The sequence below is a fragment of the Papio anubis genome, chromosome X, assembly GCF_008728515.1.
Source record: "Papio anubis isolate 15944 chromosome X, Panubis1.0, whole genome shotgun sequence".
NCBI classification, from domain to species: domain Eukaryota; kingdom Metazoa; phylum Chordata; class Mammalia; order Primates; family Cercopithecidae; genus Papio; species Papio anubis.
The window spans coordinates 52,952,247-52,961,148 of record NC_044996.1 but is presented as its reverse complement, the minus strand read 5'-3'; the positions used below and the strand labels follow the sequence as shown (position 1 = coordinate 52,961,148).

The following is an 8,902-nucleotide window of genomic DNA, read 5'->3' as shown; positions in this document are numbered from 1 at the left end:
CATGCACATGTATGTTGATTTCAGCCCTATTCGCAATAGCAAAGACATGGAATCAACCCAAATGTCCATCAATGATAAAATGGATAAAGAAAATTTGGTACATATACACCATGGAATACTATGCCGCCATAAAAATGAATGAGATCATACCCTTTACAGGAACATGCATGGAGTTCAAAGCCGTTATTCTCTGCAAACTAAGGCACGAACAGAAAACCAAACACCACATGTTCTCACTTGTAAGTGGGAGCTGAAGAATGAGAAAACATGGACACAGGGAGGGGAACAACACACACTGGGGCTTGTGGAGGGGGAGGGGGAAGAAGAGCATCAGGAAAAATAGCTAATGAGTGCTAAGCTTAATATCTAGGTGATGGGTTGACAGGTGCAGCAAACCACCATGGCAAACGTTTACCTATGTAACAAACCTGCATGTCATGCACATGTATCCCAGAACTTAAAAAAAAAAAAAAAACCTAAATTTAATTTTTAAAAAATATTGTAATGTGAGAACACAACATGGGAACTACTCAAAAGACACCTTTCTATGCAAAATTTAGTTTGGATATATTTTAGCATTTTAAATAAACATTTTGCAACCAAGACCAAATATCAATCATCTCTTTAGGTTTTCTACTATGTACTAACATCAGATCTATGTGGGAACAAATGTTTTCTTGTTTGTCTCCTTCATATCAAATGTCCTGAAGCCTTTGTGTTTCTCTGGAACAAGGCTAAGTTTCTGAAGGCACATTCCAGTATAAAAATCATCAATAGGTTAGAGATGGACCCAGTCATGATATGGTACAGCCTCAGAGCCAGGTGGCTGGACTAGAGGAATCCGCCCACCCCCTTGCATAGCGTGAGTAGAGGACAGAGTAAAGAACTTCTACAATGTAGTATTTCAGCTTCGTATCCCCATGAGGTCCGGCATTGCGGATCACATCACCTATAAACAGATCTTTGGCTTTTTTTCTTGGATAAGCTATTCACGTAATTCAGTATGTGATGGGTGTTCACAAAAACATCATCTTTGTCTTTGAAAACAAACTAAGTGTCTTGGCAGGAAGTACTTACCCAGAGAGAAACAATACTTCTTTCAGAGACAAGTTGAAGAAAGTGCCTCTATAGCTCCGCATAAAAACGTCTTGGTGCTTCTCATTCTCAAATTTCAGCATATCAGAAAAGTCCAGGTGGTTGACCTCTGGGGGTATCTGGCCCAGCAAGAAAACTTACATCACCCTTTGGTTTCCCACATTGCTTTCTGTGACCCAGGAATCCGGAATCACTTGCCTTCTGGCAAAATGCGGAGCGAGGTACGTAATCACCATAAATAAGAAGTGCTTCTTTGCACATTTATCTGGCTGATCTATAAGCAGTGAATCATTGCGGCATCTCAAATACATCAGAAAGTCTTCAAATCTGTCTGGGAAATTGTTAAAATCTGTAACCACTGACGTGACCCTCAAGTCAGGTTCACTGTAATTCATATGACATATACTGGAAAACCGGTACACTTCCCCATCTGGTTGGCCAACGTACTCAGGATGGGATTGCATCACTTGTTCAGATTTTCTTGTTCTCTGTTCCAGTTTGCCTCCAGAGGTGTAGCAATCTTCCAAAACTTCTCTTTAAGTATTATTATTAACCCACCTTACATTTATTATTATTATTATTATTATTGGCTACTGCTTTTGGAGGCTTCCACAATCAAATAAACGAAGACATTTGCCATCATCAGGTTATCCAACAACTTTATTCTTCAACGTCCAACACTCATTTCTCATATCTTGTCCAAGACTAGTTCCAGCTCGGTGGGGTAGGGGCACGGGGCAGGGGCACGGGGCGGGGGTGGGAAATCACTGCCATACCCATTTTTCCCATGCTGCTCCATGCTGCTCAGCCCTGAGAAGGCCACAGCTCAGCCTCTATGGGCGGTCAGGCAGTGGGGACAGCTCTAGTTCACCTCGCCTTGCCTCCAGCACTCGCCACTGCAGCCGATGTGCCTCAGTCCGGGTTCCATCTTCAGCTCCTAGCACAGGTGTCACTGCCACCCTGGGGTGCCTCGCCCGGCCCCCTTACTTTTTCTTTTCTTTTTTTTTTTTTTTAACTGTTTAAAATAAAGTACTGGTTAACAACCCTACTAGGTACATTGGTACACGGAACAGACATTCTCTTCGAGAATGGGAACAACAACAACAATTCTTAGAAGTGATAACTTTATGCCACGAGACACAAAAATTCCCCCAAGAAAGGTCTCAATCAATAGCCTAATATTCCATCCTAAAAGCCTAGGAGAAGAAAAAACCCAGAGCAAGCACAAGGAACAAAATAATAAACATTAGCGTGTAAATAAATGGAACAGAGACTAAAAATAGATAAAATCAATGAAAACAAAGGTTATAGTTTTGAAAAGTTCAACAAAATTTACAAACATTTAGCTACACTGACCAAGAAAAAGAGAGAGAAGATTCAAATTACTAGAATCAGAAATAAAAGAGGGGACATGACTACCAACATTATGAAATAAAAAGCATTGGCCGGGCACAGTGGCTCACGCCTGTAATCCCAGCAATTTAGGAGGCCAAGGCAGGCGGATCACTCGAGGTCAAGAGTTTGAGACGCCTGACCAACATAGCAAAACTCCGTCTCTACTAAATATACAAAACTTAGCTGGGCGTGGTGGCACAGACCTGTAATCCCAGCTACTTGGGAGGCTGAGGCACAAGAATCGCTTGAACCCAGAAGTAGAAGTTGTAGTGAGCTGAGATTGCGCTACTGCCCTCCAGTCTGGGCAACAAAGCAAGACTCTGCCAGGAAAAATAAAATAAAATAAAGAAAAAGAAATAAAATACAATGAGCAATTGTATACCAACAAATCAATAAATTAGATAATTTATGTGAAATGGATACATTTTCCAGAAAGACACAAACATACAAAACGGACTCAAGAAGATATATATTTTTAAAATCCAAATAGAAATACAACAAATAAAGAGATCAAATCAGTAATGAAACAACTACCTAAAAAAAAAAAAAATCCCATGCCAATATTTCACTCGTAATTTCTTCAAACATGTAAATGATTAACACCAATGCTTCTCAAACTTCTCCAAAGGGTAGAATAGGAAGAAACACTTTTCAATTCACTTTATCAGGCCAGTATTACCCAAATACCAAGACCAGACAAACATTATACACACACAAGCTAAATACTAATATCCCTTATGAATATAGATGCAAAAATCTTTGACAAAATATTAGCAAACCAAACCCAACACGTAAAAATAATTATACAAGACTGTACAATATAACCAAGTGAAATTTATCCCAGGAATTGAAAGCTGATAACATTTGTAGACCAATCAATATAACATACTGTTTCAGTCTGTGCTGCTATAACAAAATACCACAGGTTGTGTAACTTATAAAAAACAAAAAATATATATATTTTTTCATAGTTCTGAAGGCTGCCAGGTACAAAATCAAGGTGCCAGCATTTAGTATTTGATGAGGACTGCTGTCTGGTTCCAAGATGGTGCCTTGTTGCTGCATCCTTCAGAGGAAATGAATACTGTATCTTCTCATGGCAGAAGGGAGGGAAGGGACTGAAGGGCAGGAGAGTGTCTCCTTCAAACCTGAGTGTTTTATAAGGCTGCTAATCTTATTCATGAGGGTGGAGTCCTCATGACTTAATCACCTCCCATAAGCCTCACTAATTAATATTGCTACATTGGGAATAAAGTTTCAACATGAATTTCGGAGGAGACACCATCTTTCAAACCAGAGTGTGCACCGTGTTTATAGAATAAAAAGCAAAACCACACGATCATCTCACTAGATGCAGAAAAAGCATGTGACAAAATCCAGTGCCTTTACATGAAAAAAAAAAAAATTCAATGCACTAGGAACAGAAGAGGACATCCAGAACTTGATACAAGGAATCTATGGAAGTCCCACAGCTAACATACTTAATGATTAAAGACTGGAAGCGTTTGCCCTAAGATAAAGTATAAGATAAGGCCATCAATGGATGAATGAATAACGGAAATGTAGTATATGTACACAGTGGAATACTATTCTGCCATAAAAACAGGAAGGAAATCCTGCCATTTGCAACAACATAGACGAACCTGAAAGACATTATGTTAACTGAAATAAGCCAGGCAGAGAAAGACAAATATGACATGATCTCATTCATATGTGGAAACTAAAAAAGTTGATTTTATAGAACTTGAGAGTAGAATGGTGGTTACCAGATAGGGAGAGTTGGGGGAGGAGGTTGAGGTGATGTCAGTCAAAGGATTAAAAATTATATTTAGATAGGAGGAATAAGTTCAAGAGATTAATTGTGCTACATGGTAACAATAGTCAATACAATATAACTCCAGCATTGGAAAAACGTTAAGAGAGTTAATGTTAAGTGTTCTCATCACAAAAATAACTTGTGAAGTAATTTCCACATTAATTAACTAGATTTAGTCATTCGAGAATGTATATATTCCTCAAAACATCACTCGCACATAATAAATACATGCATTTTTTTCTGTCATTTAAAAGAGAAAAAAAAGAACAAGACAAGAATGTCCACTTTTACCACTGCTACTCAACATTGGACTGAAGGTTATAGCCAAGCAATTAGATTAAAAAATGAAATTAAAAGTATCCAATTGGAAAAGAAGTAAAACTATCTCTATTTACAAATGACATGATCTTATATATTGAAAATCCTAAGAAATCCATTACAAATGTAAGCTAATAGGCAAGTTCAGCAAAGATTTTGTATACAAGATGAATATAAAAATTCAAATTTTTATCTATGCAGTAACAATGAGCAATCTGAAAATGAAATTAAGAAACAATTATACTTGTGATAGCATCAGAACAATAAAATACTTAGGAATGAGCTTAACAAAACCAGAACAAGATTTGTTTGCTTACAACCACAAAACATCATTGTGTGGATGATGGAACAAATATATACAACAAAGTAGGGTGGAAAAGATCGTAGTGCACAAAATAATACAAATGAGATAAAGAAGTTCCTTTAGTTACCTGTATGCCTGGGTCAGTCACCACCTAGCCCTGCTCTATTCTATTTCTTATCATTTCAATTTTCTATACTTCCATTCATACATTCACTTTTCTATTCATGTAACAAATGTTTCTTGAATGCCTACTATATACCAAACATTATTCTAAGCATCAGTTTTATATTGGTGAATAAAACAAAGGTCCTTACTCCTATGAAGATTACTTTCTAGTGGTGGAAGAGAGACAGAAAACAATAAGCATCATAAGTACATTACACAGGTGGTAGAAAGTAATAAGTGCTAAGGAAAAAGAAGAAAAATTAAATGTAAAAGAAACTGGTAATGTGGGGTAAGGGCTAGGTAGATGGGTTGGTGAGTTAGATGACATTTAAATAAAGACTTAAAGGAGGTGAAGAAGTTGGTCCTGTAGATATGGGTGGGGGTGGAGATGGAGAGGTTTTCAGACAGATGTAACAGCCAGTACAAAGTCCTTAATGAAGGAATATGCCTAGAATACTCAAGGAGTACCAAGGATGAAAATGTGGGTGGAGTGAAATGACTTGAAATAAAGAGAACAAATAGTAGGAGATTAAGATACAGACATAACATAAGGGTCGTAAAGATTGTATAGGACCTTGTACTTATTGGTATGACTTTGTTATAAACTGTAAGTGAAATGCAAATCCATTGGAGAATGTTGATCAAAGGAGTAATGCAATATAACTTAACTTTTTAAAGAATGACAATTCATAATGTGTTAAGAATAGACTGTGGGTCAAGAATGAAAGCAGAGAGGTAAGTTAGATACTAGTGACAATAACACAAATGAGAAATTGTACCTTAGATTAGAGTTACAGCACTGGATATGGTGAGAAGTGGACAAATTTAAATCAGTGCTATTTGCTGATGGATTAGATGTAGGGTATGAAGGAACACTTCCAAACTCATTTTGTGAGGCCAGCACAACCATGATACCAAAACCACACAAAGACAAAACAAGTTAAGAAAATTACAGATCAATAACCCTGATGAACATAGGTGCCAAAATCATCCACAAAACACTTGCAAATTAAAATCAATAGCACATTTAAATTATTACATACTATGACCAAGTGGGGTTTATCCCTGGGAAGCCAGGACGGTTTAAAATTTGCAAACTAATAAATGTGATACACCACATTAACAGAATTAATAAAAAGCATATTATCCTCTCAATCATTGCAGAAAAAGTATTTGAAAAAATTCAATACCCTTTGATGATAAAAAATGCTCTGGAACCTATTAATAGGTATAGGCACCTCAACATAATAAAGATCATATATGACAAGCCTACAGCTAACATAATACTCAATGTTAAAAATAAACTGAAAGGTTTTCCTCTAAGATCAAGAACAAGACAAGCTAGAATAGGCAAATCTACACACAGAAAGCAGATTAATTTTTGCCAGGGGCTGGGTTGGGGGACTGTAGGAAGATGGTGAGTGACTGATAATGAGTATGGGGATTTTAGGGGGAGTGTGATAAAAATGTAAAATTGATTGTGATGATGGTTACAGAACTCTGCAAATATATCAAAAACCACTGTATTGTACATTTTAAATGGGTGAATTTTGTGGTAATCACCTCATGCATGTTAGCACAACCAGTATCCCATTATCTAGAAAGAGAGAAAGAGAGAGAGGGAGGGAGGGAGGAGGGAGAGAGAGAGGGGAAGAGAGAGAGAGAGAGAGAGAGAGAGAGAGAGAGAGAGAGAGGTATAGGAGAAAATGTGGAGAAATTCAAACTTTTTCACACTGTTGGTGGGAAAGTAAAATGCTGCTGCCACTATACAAAACAGTATGGAGCTTCCTCAAAATATTAAAAATATAATAATCAGATGATCCAACCATCCCACTTCTGAGTACATATCCAAAAGAACTGAAATGAAGATCTCAAACAGATATTTGCACTCCTGTGTTTATTGTAGCATTATTCACAACAGCCAAGATATGCAAAGAATCTAAATATTCATCAACAAATAAGTGAATAAGAAAATATGGTAAAGACACACAATGGAATACTATTCAGGCTTATAAAAGAAGGAAGTTCTGCCATTTGCAACAACATAGATGAATCTGGAGGAGATTATGCTAAGAGAAATAAGCCAGTCAGAGAAGGGCATATACTGCATGGTTCCACTCATGAGATATTTAAAATATTCAAACTCATAAAAGCAGAGTAGAATGGTGGATGTCAGGAGCTTGTGGGGAAGACAAAATGAGATTTTGCTCAATGAGCATAAAGTTTCTGTTATGCTGAATGAGTAAGTTCTAGAGATCTGCTGTATAACATAGCACCTATAGAAAACAACACAGTATTGCACACTTAAAATTTTGTTGAGTGTAGATCTCATATTTAGTGTTCTTACCACACTCATACACACAAAGGACACTAGAAAACTTTTGGAGGGGATGGATACATTTATTATTTTGATTGTGGTGATGGTATCATTGGTGTATGCATATGTCCAAACTCATGAAATTATATACATTAGACACATGCAGTTTTTTTTATATCAACTATACTTCAATAAATCTGCTTCTAAAAAGGGAGGAATCAAAGATTGCCTGCTATTTCTGGCCTGATAAGCTAGAAGGATGGATGTTCATGAAACTATCTATTGTATTATTTCAATAAATCTCCCTTTTACCTAAAATAAACCTTATTCTTCTTTGCCTATGTCACATGTTACAGGATGGACTATTTTAAGTTCCACCAATCTGGAAAATGAACAAGGGAGTGAAGACTCTTCCATCTAAGAATTCCTTGCATTTACCTCATTCGCAACAGATTCCTCACTTCTCTAACCTCCTGAATAGAATGGGGTTCACATCAATTAGATAATTTGAGAGATTCGCCATATCAACTAAGCAAAGAGTTTAAACGTGTTGGAGACCCAATTCCACCAAATCGAAAAGAATCACACATCTGTTTACATTGAGAAAGCCTCCTACTGCTGATGCTTCCGGAGACTTTTCCTTCAGAGGACATGGACCAAGAAAAGCAGTGGAACATAAGCAGTGTCCAAAATGTGCTGTGTCCCTTAGACATTTACCAGCCTAAGTGAAATAGAAACAGCAAAAGAAAAATGCCTCTACATTTCAGAAAATTGTATTTCATTCCAGTGTAAGGGCCAGATTGTAGTCTCTTCCACTGCTTTATTTCAAAAGATCTAAATGATAAGACAGGAGTAGTTCTTTAATGTTTAACAAATGTCCATGTTTCAAGTCTAAGCATAATAACAAGCTCTCTCCAAAATGCAAAATTTATGTAATTATAACTTCTTTGGAAAGAATAATTAAGAAAATTCAAGACATTATATTAGCAACTCTTTCATAATAGGGGAAAAAGAAATATAAGGAAAAAAGGCAGAAATTATTGAACTTTTTTTTTTAAAAAAGGACAAATGTAGAGGGTTTTCAAAGTAATGTTAACAATATTGCCCTTTATTTAACATAATGCATTGCTATTTCAAAAGGCATTTATGATTGTGCTATTATCTGAAAGAAGAAGAAACTGAGGCTCCAAGAAGTTACATGACTCTCCTGCTTGAGGTCATTCAACTAGATAGCTATCAAAAAAATGACAAGAATCTAAGCCCTAAAAATTGTGCTTACAGTTTTTTGCTACTATATCAATGTTACCTTTCAATTTTAAAACTAAAACGAATGAGGAAAGCAGGTAGAAGAAGAGGGCTTTCTTTCTCCTTAATGGTATCAAAAGGAAATTATGTAGGTTTCAAGTTATTGCATGATTATACATAATAAAATTCAGTTACCTGTGGAGTTACTTATGATTGACAACCAATTCGTCAATTAATGAAAACAGAG

At 36.5% G+C, this 8,902-nt stretch overlaps 1 pseudogene; it reads right to left on the bottom strand.

Annotated features, from left to right (window-relative positions):
• Positions 1-509: 509 nt before the first annotated feature.
• On the bottom strand, positions 510-1,780 carry LOC101024932 (annotated as a pseudogene).
• Between the last annotated feature and the right edge of the window lie 7,122 nt (positions 1,781-8,902).